Source organism: Coregonus lavaretus (genome assembly GCF_964263955.1).
Source record: "Coregonus lavaretus genome assembly, chromosome: 15".
NCBI lineage: Eukaryota > Metazoa > Chordata > Actinopteri > Salmoniformes > Salmonidae > Coregonus > Coregonus lavaretus.
The window spans coordinates 21,674,269-21,691,598 of NC_140002.1; the positions used below are offsets into that span (position 1 = coordinate 21,674,269).

Here is a 17,330-nt window from a genome sequence, read left to right on the forward strand (position 1 = left end):
CTAAGGGGACAGGACAACTTCACCGCATCAAAGGGACGATGGACGGGGCCATATACTGTCAAATCTTGGGTGAGAACCTCCTTCCCTCAGCCAGGGCATTGAAAATGGGTCGTGGATGGGTATTGCAGCATGACAATGACCCAAAACACACGGCCAAGGCAACAAAGGAGTGGCTCAAGAAGAAGCACATTAAGGTCCTGGAGTGGCCTAGCCAGTCTCCAGACCTTAATCCCATAGAAAATATGTGGAGGGAGCTGAAGGTTCGAGTTGCCAAACGTCAGCCTCGAAACCTTAATGACTTGGAGAAGATCTATAAAGAGGAGTGGGACAAAATCCCTCCTGAGATGTGTGCAAACCTGGTGGCCAACTACAAGAAATGTCTGACCTCTGTGATTGCCAACAAGGGTTTTGCCACCAAGTAAGGCACTTAACCCTAATTGCTCCTGTAAGTCGCTCTGGATAAGAGCGTCTGCTAAATGACAAACAAAAAAACAAAAAAAAAGTACTAAGTCATGTTTTGCAGAGGGGTGAAATACTTATTTCCCTCATTAAAATGCAAATCAATTTATAACATTTTTGACATGTGTTTTTCTGGATTTTTTTGTTGTTATTCTGTCTCTCACTGTTCAAATAAACCTACCATTAAAATTATAGACTGATCATTTCTTTGTCAGTGGGCAAACGTACAAAATCAGCAGGGGATCAAATACTTTTTTCCCTCACTGTGTATATGTACATATCTACCTCATACCCCTGCCCATCGACTCGGAACTGGTACCCCCATGTATATAGCCAAGTTATCATTACTCATTATGTATTTATTCCTCGGGTTATTACCTTTCTATTCTTTTTCAGTTTTTCTCTCTGCATTGTTGGGAAGGGTCCGTAAGTAAGCGTTTCACTTACGAAGCATGTGACAAATAAAGTTTGATTTGATTTGAAGACTGGCATAAATACAAGCAGACTCTAGTCATTTCCTAACAGCATCTAAGGGATTCCGGAAAGCTTACAACACCATCACTTTTTAGACTGTTCTCAAATAACTGTAAAACCCCTATTTCAAGCATGTAATTTTTTGGCAAAATTAAAGGAAACATTTCAGACATGTTTTCCTCTCAAATATGCCTCTTATTATTGGTTCATTCATATTTATTGTTTTAGTCAAATCTGATACCTGTACCACAACTTTACACATAAAGTATCAAGCGTGATTATAGAAAAATATTTATCCAAGATCTGAACCTTGATAAATGAACATTCTCATTACTACAAATTGCAACATACTGCCTAAATTACAACATAGTTTCAATAAAGAGTTAGCACTTCTACTCCATAATGTACCGTGCTTGTAAACAGACAAAGAGTAGCAAACCATCCCTAACTATAGTAAGTAGGCATGACTGATCCCAGTTGGGTGGGATCAGAGAGTGTTTCCTACCATGTAATGGCAGCTAGCCTGGAGTAGGGCTTCCCAGCAGACAGAGGCTCATCCCCTGGCCTTTGGGGTGTGACCTGACCCAGCCAGAGAGTGTGGGCAGTGAGGGGGAGCGACTTGCCCTGGTACAGCCTGGCAGACAGCTGGTGACAGTTTGAGTGTTCCTGGCTGGCAGTCCACTAGAGTCAGGGAGAGGAGAGGACAAGCCCTCCTACCCACCCACCTGCTCTGCCTGGCCCGCAGTCTGGGAGTGGAGGAGGAACCCCCCCCCCCCACACACACACAAGCTTCTCTCTGTCTGTGGAGCTCCATGGTTACCACAACTTCCAACATTATGGACAGGGAATTGACAGCTAGAGATGGAGATAGAATACAGCCTCTGAGGAGGTCTAATCTGAATATACTGTACATTGAGGGGATAGAAAATGATGTTTGTTAGCAATTTTGAGGTCGGCATGAACTGATGGGACTTCAATTTTCAACAGCACCACAAACTTTCAATGAGAATGTAAAATGTGCACCTCACAACAAAATTCTCCAAAAACATGCATCATTACAAAAATACATGCATGTTTTTTTCTTTATTATACATAGGCAGCTATTAGGACACCTCAGACAATGGGCGAGGCCTGAGTGGCTGGGTGAGGCAGCTGTCACAGCGGACACGGGGAGTTGGGTCTTTCTCTTGGCTGTCACTCAGCCTAGAGGGTTCAGAGATCGCTTCTGCTGGCCAATTATCCCCCCAGAACCAACAAAGGCCCAATAATGGCAGCCCTGCTGGCCCAATAATGGCAGCCCTGCTGGCCCAATGCCAGGAGGGGAACAACAGCTAGCCCAGAGAAGGACAGGGACACTCCCCAGCCTCAAGAGCAGGACGTCCCACTAAGGAAGTGGCCTTTACCCCCCTGCTGTCCCCCCATGTTCCTTCTCTCATGCTGAAAGAGAAAAACATAAGGCCTGAATTCAATTCCCCAATGGTGTTTTAATGAAAATACAGGGTTAGTAATGAGTGTGGGTGACAGTGAGAACTTAATCTGGCAAATCCTTAATTAATTTACAAATCAGGCTTGGCATTCAATGAGTTAATGTTTTACTGCTTCATACTAGTTGATAAAGTTTAAAGCCAATACAAACTTTTCTCAGATTGAATGCAGTGTAACCAGGATTCAAGCACTTTCAACTGAGGAAGTGCTGTGTATTAAACTACTGTTCTTCATACAGCAAAGAATAGACAGGGGAGCAGGTGAAAGATGACGTCCATTGTAGTCCACCCCAGTCTCTCAGTTCCATTAAAATGACACAATGACAAATCAGAGCTCATAGAGGGAATATGATTACCAAAACAACTAAACACTTAAAATTGCATTATGAACATATTTTTCCTTTGCAAAAATATATTGTGGTCAATGTGAGACACATTCATCATCGAGATTTATGTCAATTAATAAAACGCACATTAATAGTCTAATAATAATAATAATAATAATAATAATATGCCATTTAGCAGACGCTTTTATCCAAAGCGACTTACAGTCATGCGTGCATACATTTTTGTGTATGGGTGGTCCCGGGGATCGAACCCACTACCTTGGCGTTACAAGCGCCGTGCTCTACCAGCTGAGCTACAGAGGACCACATGGCGTAAACACACCATCTGCAGTGGTGTTAACGAAAGTGTTTCCTTTAAATCCACCATCATAACATTTCAGTTTTGCTTGCTCCCCAGTGTGTGACATCAAATCAAATGTTATTGGTCACATACATGTGTTTAGCAGATGTTATTGCGGGTGTAGCGAAATGCTTGTGTTTCTAGCTCCTGCCAAGCCGCACTGCTTCTTGACACACTGCTCCCTTAACCCAGAAGCCAGCCGCACCATTTTGTCAGAGCAAATACCGTCCAGCTGGCGCCCGAAGTCAGCTTGCTGGCCCCCGGCCGCCACAAGGAGTTGCTAGAGCGCAATGGGACAAGGAAATCCCAGCTGGCCAAACCCTCCCCTAACGACGCTGGGCCAATTGTGCGCCGCTTCATGGGTTTCCCGGTCACGGCCGGCTGTGACACAACCTGGGATCGAACCCAGGTCTGTAGTAACGCCTCAAGCACTGTGATGCAGTGCCTTAGGCCTCCCGAGTGGCGCAACGGTCTAAAATATGGATTTCAGCTTGTTAGTTTTGATGGATAAATACATACTGGCATATACACATGACAAATGTCAAACTATAGCCTACATCAAGGCATGGTAGTTTATTTGATATGATACAAAAACATTGACAAGGTTAATGAAGTGACAAAACATGTATCTGAATAACTTACAAAACATTCGTAGGTACAAAACGTAGAAAAATGTATGACCTTGTGCATCAAATCTGTGATGAGGTGGTGTTGAAGGAGTCAGGCGCAGGAGGGTAAATCACAGAATAACAGGCTTTAATCCTCAAAATACAGGTTTACGCAGAACTGTGTCAAACACACTCCAGGGCACAAAACAGGTGCACTGGAAAATACAAGGCACACAGGAAAATACTCCCGTCGAACAAAATACACGAGCGTCACTAACCTTCACAATAAACAATCACCCACAAGGACAAGGGGGCAGAGGGAACACTTATACACAGACTAATTAGGGGATTAGAACCAGGTGTGTGTGATAACGAGACAAGACAATTGTGATGATGATTGGGGCGGCAGTGGTTAGTACTCCGGTGACGATGAACGCCGAAGCCTGCCCGAACAAGGAGGGGAGGCAGCCTCGGCCGAAGTCATGACAAAATCATAGCCCTGCAAACTTTAAAGGTAGTGTAACATTTTTCAAGCAAACATACAGTATGGGAGGCAGTGGCGGCTCCTGAAAAAATTCTCAGGGGGGGCAATTTTTCTGATGATTTAGGTGACCTACACACATTTTAAAAAAGATATGTCCAGCAACAACATGAAGACAGGGGCAGCATATAAGTCAATACCAGAAGCATTTATTGACTGATCTCAAAAGTGTTGGCTTACCAGGGTTGGTGGAGCCCTCAGTTTCATCTTTGCCTCGCAAAGCTAACTCAAACACTCCGCAAAACTTCACACACTGGATTAGCCGGCTGAGGATGTGGCGGTTCTTGCTAATGTCGTAGTAAATATATTTGTTATAGTGAATATGGAATATGATATGTTGAGTAAAATGTTGTGCTAAGATCTATTTAGGTCAGGAGCTGGTTATAAGTTCTGTTCCTATCCAATAACAATGGACAAAAGGGTCCTATCTTGTCAGCCTTGTCAGCAGGTGGCCAAGGACAACACCCACGCCATAGGCCTCTCAGTTCTTCCAACTCACGAGTTCTTGCTCTGAGGACACACACACACACACACACAAACACACACACACACACATCATCACTGTTAAACACACACACACACACACACACACACACACACACACACACACACATCATCACTGTTAAACACACACACACACACACACAAAAATCCCCTCTCTTAGGCTGAACATTTGAAGACAGAGAACCCGACTCAGAGCCAATGCAACAGTGACACTAGCCTGGAGGGGACCTCGCCCAACTCATCAGGACCAATCAGAAGATCAGAACTACTAGATTCAACCTACTTCATTTATTGCATAAAATGTCTGCACACAATGTTTCGGGGCTCTCTTCAGATAATAATAATAATAATAATAATAATAATAATAATATGCCATTTAGCAGACGCTTTTATCCAAAGCGACTTACAGTCATGCGTGCATACATTTTTGTGTATGGGTGGTCCCGGGGATCGAACCCACTACCTTGGCGTTACAAGCGCAGTGCTCTACCAGCTGAGCTACAGAAAGTGGATACTCATGGATGCGCATCGCAATTGTAAAATGTCAACAATCTCCCGAGTGGCGCAGTGGTCTAAGGCACTGCATCGCAGTGCTAGCTGTGCCACTAGAGATCCTGGTTCGAATCCAGGCTCTGTCGTAGCCGGCCGCGACCGGGAGACCCATGGGGCGGCGCACAATTGGCCCAGTGTCGTCCAGGGTAGGGGAGGGAATGGCCGGCAGGGATGTAGCTCAGTTGGTAGAGCATGGCATTTGCAACGCAAGGGTTGTGGGTTCGATTCCAGTATAACAAATAAAAATGTATGCACTCACTAACTGTAAGTCGCTCTGGATAAGAGCGTCTGCTAAATGACTAAAAAATAAATAAAAGAAATTTTAATTTTTTTTTTTAATTTTTTTTTAAAAAAAACACAATTGGAGACACCACGTCATTTTTGGAGACATGTTATTGACAGTAAACTATTGTAGATGCGACTGCTAACTAAATAAAACATTTTAGCTGGCTAGCTAATCATCTTAGCTAAATGTGGGGCAAACAATTCAGTTATTTACCGTTAATTTGAGGGATTGGGGTGAAAGAAATCGAGTTACATAGTGATACTTTACGATATACTGTATTGACAATATCGCAATATTTTAGCGCTAGTTGGCTGTACCTGCACCAAAACACCATTATTGTTCCTTCATAGCTTGTTCTCAATCTTTTCACATTGGGAGCCAATTTGTTTTCAGCACTTTTATTTCCATGACTGATCAAAACTCGTTCTCATGGCTTTCTGATCCCTCTGCAACAGACATATGGTGCGCAATAAAATCACAGTATCGAATCGCAATACGTATAGAATCATGAGACTCGCAATGCATATATCTTATCGTGAGGTTCCTGGCAATTCCCAGCCCAAGTTCATTTGCCACAACAAATCTCTTCGCTAGCAAACGCGATGTCTTCTCCAAAACGGCAATGTGTCTCCAGCAATGTTTACTTTTTTGACGTTCTATGGCATCTCCACTTTCCAAGCATATATGACCACATGTAATATTTTGGTAAGTGATGCAAATAGTGAACTATGTAGGGCCAGGAAGTAAAATATATGTAGCTGCAGCAATTTCTCTTATCTGATATGGTAAGTAATGGGGCTTAATGTATAGCTCCCTAAGAGTTTGACGAACGGGTCCGTGCACGCGATTCCAGATATCTTTACCTCTGAATAAACTGCCTTTATTATACCATATCCACCCTGTCCAAAGTCTCTACTTGGTCTCAGTTCTCCAGTAAACTTGTGATTATCAACACTAACCTCATCGTTGTGGCGGCGGACAGCTAGCCTGTATCCCTCATCCAGTTGAGTGGCAATGTCTTTTTTCGTTCGTACCAATTTTTGGAAAATCCTCGGGTGTAGGACTTTCCGCCTTTAGTAGAAACCTGTTGAATTATTAAATTTGGTCTGGGAGGTCCTAATTGTTTCGTTGCCAATTTATCTTCATTTGTTCGCCGACAAAAAGGAACTTCTTTCAAAGACACAATCGAGTTGCACTGAACGCTATAGCCATCTTGATAGTAGTACGTGAATTGATTGATGAGGCTACCCGCTCTTTTCTTAGTTACGTTCATGGTTACGTTACGTATGACGAAAGCGCGTAAGTGCAAGCCCTCAGACACCCATAGAGATTGTATTGAAAGCTCTGAAATTTGAAAAAAATAGATTTTACATGGGAGTCTATGACAGACTTCTGGGCGATTTTCAACCTGACTGAAATCGCCCCAAAAGGGGGGGGAGCCATTTGAAGCACGACTTTAGCCTGATTGGACATTTAGTGGCAGTGTGGCACTGTGGCAGATCAGACGTCTAGATTACAACACTGATAACTACTGTTGCCGTGATATAATTGATTAGAAAAAAAATCCCTTCCTTTTCCCGTTTGGCAGTGCGTCGCCCATATCGCCCTATTGAACACACCGCCCCTGATGGGAGGGTACAAACAGTTCCACTAAATATATAACTAGAGCAGTGTTAGTCTATTATTATCTGAATGTATTAGTTCCCAAACAAATTGGATTACTCATCATTTATAAATTACATTGTTATAGGCCTAGTCGTCATAAGCTATCTATATAAAATATATGACAGTACAAGTACAGCTCTCCTACAGTACTGTGCCTGGAAGATGGAACCTGAAGTATGCAGTCTCATATTTTGTTAATTGTACAAGCCAGCACAGCAGCTTTGTGTTCAGTGCAATATAGTTAGTGCAACTGTGGAAAACCATCAAGGATATGTCCACATTATCTAAACTATACCTAAAGGACCAAACACCTAAAATGCAAGCTGCAATATGAATTTATGGAACTGGTGGAAGCAAAGTGTGAGCATCAGAAACCCCATGGCCTTATTCAGGGTAGAGCATTGAACATTATAGATAGAAATGTACTGCACAGAGCCAACAACTCTATAGTCAATGCAAAGATATGCAACATAGCAGAAGCTATTTTAAATCCCGTTGGAAGGTGAGCTGGAACCATCCCCGTACTGCTAATAGGGCCGGGAAGATACCAGTATCGCGATACTCGTTTGTATTGTGGCAAGGAAACTAAACACAAAAGGGGATTTTTTTAACGTATTTTTACAACGCCAGGGTTGTGGGTTCGATTCCCACGGGGGGCCAGTATGAGAAAAAAATAATAATATGTATGCACTCACTAACTGTAAGTCGCTCTGGATAAGAGCGTCTGCTAAATGACTAAAAATGTTTTTTAAAAATTTAAGGACCAAAGAGTTTGGTCTGCTTCGTGGTTTCATTTTTGCCATGGAAAAAAATATTGCGATACTGGTATCATCACAGCTCAGGTTGTTTTCAGACTGGCTCCATTTCTTTCTCTAGATTTATCTCAGTGTCCCTCTCTTTGACTCTGAAATTGCACCCCATAGTGCACTACCAGACCCCTGGGTCTCTCAGAGGAAGACATCTATGTGATGGTCGGTCGGCAGAGGGGACTGCTGTGCTGCAAGGGGGGCTGCTGCAGCAAGATGGCCGAGCAGTGGCGACACAGGCACAGGTGGCAGCACGTTCTTGACCCTGTCCTGACAGATTACACACTTCTTCCACTCCTCATGCTCCTTCAACAGGCTGAGGAGGCCAGTGTCTACTGGAGGGGCCTAGCTGCCTTGGCCAGAGGCAGGATGCTGCGTCACTATAGTCCTTGTAGACGGGTGGTGGTATTGGTTTGGGTCAAGGTTGATGTCATCCCACCTACTGTTGAAGTGTTGAGTATAACTCCACTTGTTCTCTTCCAGTCTGCTCTGGGGGTAGAAGGATACCTGTATGGTCAGTAGGACTACCTGGGGCCCTTAGATCCATAACTGGGTACCCCACTCCACCCTTCAGCCACAAGCGGCTGTACTGTTCTGCTCCTTGGCTTGTGCCACCTGCCCCATGGCACGGCAGCATTATCCTGAAGAGCTTGAGCTTGCTCCATGGCCAGCAGGTACAGTCTATAGATGGTCCTCTGTAGACTTAGCATTCCTGGGATTGAAGACCTTGCTGGGCCACACGAGGCAGCTCCAGGTTGAGATAGAGCAAGGTCAAAGCAATGATGACCGATGTTAGGAGCAAGCCATAGATGTTGAGCATGAATACTGTGATAAAGACATGACCAATGGAGCTCAGAAACTCCAGGGCTAGCTGGCTGGGTGTCCAAAACAGTACAGAGGTGCCCACCAGGCAGCTGTATAGAAAGGTGAGAAGTGAGGTCCAGCTCCAAGCCTTTATGCAGGGGGCCTACTATTGCAGAGAAGCAGTTCTGGGTACCAATGAGGAGAATGTTGACAAAGTAGAAAACAAGGCTGAGCAAAATGCTGAAGCCTTCACAAGTCTGTTCAAGCACAGTATTTGCAGACAGTAGTCCACGGTGTAGCAGCTCCTTGGTGCTCCACACAACGTGAGAAGAGGTGGCCTACCATTTTGAAACTCTCAAACACCCCTCCTAAGGTCTGCAGCCATCCCTCCAGTACATTAAAAGCTCAGTGGGCTGTGCCTGTGACCACATCGTGTCACGATCGTCGACTGAAGACACGGACCAAGGCGCAGCGTGATAAGCGTACATTTTATTTCAGTACACAACACGAACAAAACAACAAAACGAACGATACGTGAAGTCCTGAGGTTACAACACCAAAACAAACCTTACGGAACAAGATCCCACAAATAAACTGGTGCCAACAGGCTGCCTAAGTATGGTCCCCAATCAGAGACAACGAGCTACAGCTGTCTCTGATTGGGAACCACCCTGGCCAACATAGATCAACACGATCTAGAAACAAAAACATAGAAAACAAAACATAGAAAATCCACACCCTGGCTCAACATATAAGAGTCCCCAGAGCCAGGGCGTGACAGTACCCCCCCCCAAAGGCGCGGACTGCGACCGCGCCACACAAACACAAGAGGGTAGGGGCCGGGTGGGCATTCCGCCTCGGAGGCGGATCCGGCTCCGGGCGTGACCACCACTCTCTCTCCACCCCCCCGTTGCGCCCCTGATCTGGTCCCGCTGGCCGGAGCTGGACTGGACACTGGTGGAGTGGATTGCTCTGGCTCCGGAGTGGAGCAGCTGACCGGTGCCGGACCAGGCACCGGTGGAACAGGCACGGGCTGTGCCGGACTGGACACACGCACCACTGGCTTGGTGCGGGGAGCAGGAACGGGCCAGACCGGGCTGACGACGCGCACCACTGGCTTGGTGCGGGGAGCAGGAACGGGCCGGACCGGGCTGACGACGCGCACCACTGGCTTGGTGCGGGGAGCAGGAACGGGCCGGACCGGGCTGACGACGCGCACCACTGGCTTGGTGCGGGGAGCAGGAACGGGCCGGACCGGGCTGGCGACGCGCACCACAGGCTTGGTGCGAGGGGCAGGAACAGGCCGGACCGGGCTGGCGACGCGCACCACTGGTTTGGTGCGAGTACAGGAACAGGCCGGACCGGGCTGGCGACGCGCACCACAGGCTTGGTGCGAGGGACAGGAACAGGCCGGACCGGGCTGGCGACGCGCACCACAGGTTTGGTGCGAGGGACAGGAACAGACCGGGCTGGCGACGCGCACCACAGGCTTGGTGCGAGGGACAGGAACAGGCCGGACTGGGCTGGTGACGTGCACCACTGCCTTGGTGCGGGGAGCAGGAACAGGCCGGACCGGGCTGGCGACGCGCACCACAGGCTTGGTGCGAGGGATTGGAACAGGCCGGAACGGGCTGGCGACGCGCACCACTGGTTTGGTGCGGGGAGCAGGAACGGGCCAGACTGGACTGTGGAGGCGGACTGGAGGTCTGGAGCGGAGAGCTGACACAACCCGTCCTGGCTGAATGCCTATTTCCGCACAATATGTGTGAGGCATCAGCACAGGACGTACAGGGCTGTGCACTCGTACTGGCGCTACAGCACGTGGCACTGGCGCAGGATATCCGGGACCGAGGAGGGGTACTGGAGGCCACGAGCGTTGAGCCGGCACACCCCGTCCTGGCTGCATGCCCACCTTAGAACGACACGTGCGTGGTGCTAGCACAGGACGTACAGGATAACACGGAGCCTGCCCAGTCTCACGCTTCCTAGCCTGAGTACGGGGAGTTGGCTCTGCTCTACCTCTAGGCTCTGCCAACCACCCTTTTAGCCCCCCCCAAAAAAATTATTGGGGCTGTCTCTCGGGCTTCCTCCTCGGCCGGTACCCTCTGCGTTGCCGCTGCTCCTCTCTGTAGCGCGCCTCCACAGTCTCCTCTCCTGCCTGGGCATTCACCTTTGCCCATGGCCCTTTGCCCGCGAATATCTCCTCCCAAGACCACCATTTGCCCACCTGCGACATCGCCATCTTCTCCTCCTGGGCACGCTGCTTGGTCCTCTTATGGTGGGATCTTCTGTCACGATCGTCGACTGAAGACACGGACCAAGGCACAGCGTGATAAGCGTACATTTTATTTCAGTACACAACACGAACAAAACAACAAAACGAACGATACGTGAAGTCCTGAGGTTACAACACCAAAACAAACCTTACGGAACAAGATCCCCACAAATAAACTGGTGCCAACAGGCTGCCTAAGTATGGTCCCCAATCAGAGACAACGAGCTACAGCCGTCTCTGATTGGGAACCACCCTGGCCAACATAGATCAACACGATCTAGAAACAAAAACATAGAAAACAAAACATAGAAAATCCACACCCTGAGCCAGGGCGTGACACCTCGGTTACAGTGAGGAAGGAGAACAGGGCACAGTTCCAGCATTCTAATAAGGTGGAGCCTCTCGGCACCACTGGCAGGTCATGCAGAGAGGAACCCATGTTGGAGAAAAGTAGGCTTAGCCAATTCACAAACCAGATAACCAAGTCCAGTAGAAGGCCAAAAGTATCCAGGCGTTTTCCAATAGCACAGGAAGCAAAGTTCACAACATCCATATTAGTGTTCCCTACAGAAAACAAGAAGAAATGTGTCAAGTTTGCCATTGAACTAAATTTACATTTCAAAACTTGCTCATAATAATGTTATACACCTGTGCAAGATAGCTAGCTAATTAGCAGATTCAACATCAGTGGATCATATAGGAGCAGCATACAAAACATAGCAAGTTAGATAACATGCTAGCAGTTAAGTTAACTAGCTATGTTGCTTAGCCTTCAAACTGTGTTACATCGAGATGAACGGAAACGAGAAAAATGACACATTGCAGAAAAATATCTCTAGTTAGTTAACGTTATGTAGCTAGTCTGCTACTCTTAATGACAACCCCACCCACTATCAACTAGCTAGTTATGATAGCTAGCTAGCTCTTTGAATAATAGCAACTAAAATAGAAAACGGATCTCACCTTACATAGCGTATAACAAGCTAATCAATTGCTACCAATGGGATAATTGGATTGACACAATCAATGAAAATGTTTGCAGGCTCTTGTTACGTTCCCCAGCTAGAAAACCAAATAGTCGCTCAAACAGAAGGGGGAACTAACAAAGAGTTATTGACAACAACCAAAACGAAACAGGTGGGGTTTTAGGAGGGGTTCTGAAAGACACTCTTGGGGGTGTCCACTGAAAGTTGACTAGCAACAACAACTGGAACCTAAAAGACACCCACCATGGGCGCCCACGAAATTTGCCCAAGAAGAGGTAAACAAAAGAAAAACACACACCAACGTTAAAGACAGGAAGCAAACCATTAAGGTGGCGCAAAATGAAATTAGATAAAGGATTGTTTGTCTAGAACTCAAAATAGGGAGTGCCAGCTGAAGGTGTTGTTGCCGGCATCTATCAAGACAACTGGAGCACTGGGCCAGCCACTCTTAAATAGCACCTGGGCCAGCACAGGTGAAACACCTTCCCACTAACAAGATGGCAACCAGCACAGGTGTAACACATACTGACTAACGAGGTGACACCAATCGGTGCCAGTGTTGCCAACTCCTCAGTAAGTAAAGTAGCTATTGGCTGTCCTAAAAGTCGCTAGAAGTCGCTAAATTACGTCATCGCCTAATTTGCATAATTGACCATGTGCATGTAATTGTGATGGATGCTGTAGGAGAGAGGAATAACGTCGTGGGAGAGACAAAAAGTGAGTAAAAAACACCCTACATTTACATCCCGCCCTGAATGTAAGCCAGGGCGGGATCAGCCAGCGGCTTCCCGCATGTACTATTCATTTGCAGTCTGGACGCGGAGGGGTGAACAGCTCCTGCTCTGACTGCAGCTGGGAGGGACTGCTGCGCGAGTACTGGGCCGCCTGTGAGTGCTTTGGGACGGGGGTAACAAAGCACCCGCTGCTCGTTGAGAAGAGTAAGAACGATACGTGCTTTCACGTCAGAGTCTCCAATAACATCAGAAAAAGTCGCTAGTCACTTTTTTGAAAATGTGTCGCTAGAGGGGTCTGAACTCGCTAAATATAGCGACAATGTCACTAAGTTGGCATGACTCACTCTCTGGGGAGAACTGCAAGCCCGCCGGAGCAAAACATACACAGACTCCCGATCTTGCTGGATTAGGTGCGGTCCCCGAGCCCGTAGTCTAACCAGGGAGGGTTCCGGTGGACTGACAACTAGGACAAACCCTCAGCGGCGCAATACTGTTTGACCAAACCGAGTATCGCCCAGGTTGGTACACTGTCACAAGTAATTAAATACAAGGACAAAACACAAACAAGATGGCACAAGCCAAACCGAGTGGGGTGACAGCAGAGCACCCAGGTGGAGAGGCTAGCTAGCTAGCTAGCTGCTCCAAGCTATTGAATAGCAGCAGGTATACTTCTGCGCTTATACGCTCTAACATAGAGTTTTTACCAAGCGAATCCTCTCGGGAATGACACGAGAAAAGGAAGAGGTGGGAGTAGTGCGGCGGCAGCTATTTAAAGGGGTCAGTCGCAGCACTACCCAGTACACGGGACTAATCTGAAATTCTTACTCGGTATGTATCCTGTCGAGCTGCAGGATATCATTTTGGAGTGATCTTCTTCAATGAGGTTTAACGGCGGTTGGCATCCAATAAATGTTGCATTTCTGCCACCTACTAGACTGGAGTACAACTCCCTTATACTTTGCTAAACAAATACCCTACCATCTAACAAAACACTTTTTTTATATAGTAATAATAATAAAAAAGAACACCACCCTATTCCACTATTTAAATCTATTTAGTCCTACTTCAGGCCAACAGCCTGAAAGGATGGGACACCACCACTTAACACACCCTGTAACTCTTCTGACGTCAAGCCTCGCACACCCAAATACCTCTCTGCAGCTGCCACCACAACCTCAATTTTCTGCGACTTACGTTCCATCCCTGCAGTACAGTTGATAACCATTGCTATAAATGCTCAAAATCCAATCTTACTGAAACATATATCACTTGTTGGTTTATCCCTCTGTAATGGTACAGATCTACTACTCACACCACTCCTCTCAGGATCCCTCCGCCTTGACCCATCTTCCTCTACTTTCTTCACTGCCTCAGCATATGACAACTTCCGCACTACTTTAACTCTGGAAACCTCAACCTGCCACTCTCGCACAGGACGTTTCTGATCCCCAGCCCAATGAGCACCCCTACAATTAACACATACCACTACTTTCCCCAATGCTACACATTCCTTTCTCTCATGCCCTTCTGCACACTTCTCACACCTAGGAAACTCCCTTCTACACACTGCTGCCACATGCCCATAAGCTTGACACCTGTAACAATGTAATGTATTTGGCACAAAAGCTCGTACAGGATAACTTATATATCCTATCATCACTTTGTCGGGCAAAGACTCAACATCAAAACTCAAAGGAACAGACAACGACTCTTCTGTTTCACCACTCATACCACCCTGTCTGCGTCGCACCAAACGACGAGCATCACAAATACCGGGAATCTTCCCCTTCAGTTGGTCAACTTTTACATTTACCGCTACCCAAGTAATCACTCCTTTAAATGGCACCCTTTTCTTGAGAGCAAAACAATTCACATCTCTTGCCCCCATTCATTTAACGCGGAGAGCCTGCTCCCTCTGACCAGCAGAAACACAAACAATTATCACAAGACTACTTCTGGTTACCCTCACCGATTCCACAGCACCCAAATCTGTTTTCACCCACCCTGAAGCCACAAATGAATCAGCCAAAAGGCAAGGGTCTACTTTTTCCAAAAACTTCACTCCTACTGTCACAGACTCATCTTTATCCTGACCCTCGGTACAAGCCTCGGTCTCATGCTTTTTAATTGACAAATAGACACACACCCCCACCCCTCGTCTTACCAGACTTAGCTGTTCTGTCCTGCCGATGCACGGAAAACCCAGCCAACTGTATATTATCTGTGTTGTCGTTCAGCCAAGACTCGGTTAAACATAAGATATTACAGTTTTTAATGTCCCGTTGGTAGGATAGTCTCGAACGGAGCTCATCCAGTTTATTCTCCAGTGATTGCACGTTGTCCAATAGAATGGATGGTAGAGGCGGGTTACCCACTCGCCGACAAATTCTCACAAGGCACCCTGATCTGCGCCCCCTGTATTTCCTTATTTTCTTCATGCGAATGACGGGGATTTGGGCCTTGTCTGGGAGCAACATTATATCCTTCACGTCAGACTCATTAAATAAAACATCTTTCTCCAGTTCGAGGTGAGTAATCGCTGTTCTGATATCCTGAAGCTATTTTCGGTGATAAGAGACAGTAGCATCAACATTATGTAGAAAATAAGTTACAAACAATGCAAAAAAACACACAAAATACACAATTGGTTAGGAGCCCGTAAAACGGCAGCCATCCCCTCCTGCGCCATTCACCCTCTGTGAGTTTGGGTCCTACACTGTCTACCAGAAAAACTTCCCCTCCGCTTTTCATCAAATTGGAGTGATCCAATATAGTGCTACATAAATGGAAAAAACTAAACCTGTAACACGCCCTTCTTCTTCTTGTTCTTCTTCTTCTTGTTCTTGTTCTATGGTATATTGGCGATCACACAATTTAATGTGCATCCCGCCACCTACTATGCGGGATGGAAACAGGATTCCCCAAAAAAACGGAACTACCAAAAAACGACCAAAAAATAAATAAATAAAACAACTTTTCTGTTAAAAATAAATAAATAAAACAGATCTGATCCCTACACAGGATCCTTGAGTCCCAAAAACTTTTCTGCTGCAGCCACAATAATGTCTAGTTTCTTCGACTTCTTTGAGACTTGTACTGTACAGCTTATAACTGTGGCAATGAACGCAACAAAATCCACCTTTTTAACACACAGGGTAACTTTTGTCTGGCAGCAAACATTTACTACAGGCTGTGGTGTATCCACTACCATCTCTTCACTAGCATCACTTGTTTTCTCAATTATTTTAATCGCCTCCGCATAGGAGATTGGATTGACCGCTCTAACTTTTGCCACCTCAATTTCCTTCACCCTTACAGGGCACTCCAGGAACTCAGGATCATGATCCCCACCACAATTGCAACACCGTCGTCCTTCTACACACCTTTCTTCAGTATACTCTGTTCGTCTGCACACACTTGAAACATGGCCAAATCCTTTACAATTCTTACACTGCAGTGGTTTGGGGACGAAAGCTCTTACGGCATATCTTACATAACCAAGCTTCACATGCGTAGGTATTTGCTCTTTATCAAAAAACAAAAGGACCAACAGACTTTATTATTTTTCTCCATTCACCCAGCGGGTCAGACGCCGGGCACCAACCACACCAGGAATTCTCTTCAGGTATTCAACCTGAACATCCATCGTCACCACTGAGATGACTCCTTCGACGGGTGCTCTACTCCGAAGTTCAAAACACAAAACTTCTGTTGTCCGGATTCTTTTGAGGCCCACTGCAATCTTCCTCTGCTCTTCAGAAATACAATTAATCAAAATAAAACCACTCCTGGTCACTCTGACAGACTCCACTTTTCCAAGTGCATATTTTTGACAATGTTCTTTTTGTTCAAGTTTTCGATATTACTGTGTCCATTCAGAACATTAGTCTTCACCAAATTTACTTGACGCACTGCTTAATTCGAACTCCGCATCCATTTCTGCCATCTTCCTTAACGTCCGGTGTTGTCTGGCCATATGATCGTCACAGGCGCTTCCTCACCTGTAACACTCCCATCTCAAAGACGTCATTTTAGCCAGCCATATACAGTAAACATGACCAACCAGATGGGAAGAGTCGATTTTGAGAAGCCTATCTAGATAAAATAATCGAGCTCAGATATTGTGATGGTGACCGTTTCAACTTTGATTGCTGTGAAAGAAATAATAACGACAAAGAATAAAATAATAATACATAACAAATAAAACATAATATATTCTAACTAATAATTACATTTTAACAGTAGCTAGTTTATCACCAATCATAGTGATCTCATACTCTTAATCACATAAATAAAAATCCTCATACTGTCATGTCCATATTATCCTGTTTTTGAATGGACATATTGAGGGCATTTACATTTCCCTTTAGCATTTATGTTACCTGGCTAGACATTGGCCAACATTCCCTTTAAGCAAAACTGTGAGATATTGCACACTTATGTCACCCTCTAAGAGACAATACAG

General features: G+C 45.9%; 1 pseudogene across 1 annotated transcript; it reads right to left on the minus strand.

The window, feature by feature from the left end:
* Nucleotides 1-8,221: 8,221 nt before the first annotated feature.
* Nucleotides 8,222-11,698, minus strand: LOC311143073 (E3 ubiquitin-protein ligase RNF26-like; annotated as a pseudogene). The gene is made up of 2 exons: nucleotides 11,464-11,698; nucleotides 8,222-9,274 (listed from the first exon to the last, which is right to left on the minus strand). The product of its transcript is annotated as an E3 ubiquitin-protein ligase RNF26-like (transcript).
* Nucleotides 11,699-17,330: the final 5,632 nt, after the last annotated feature.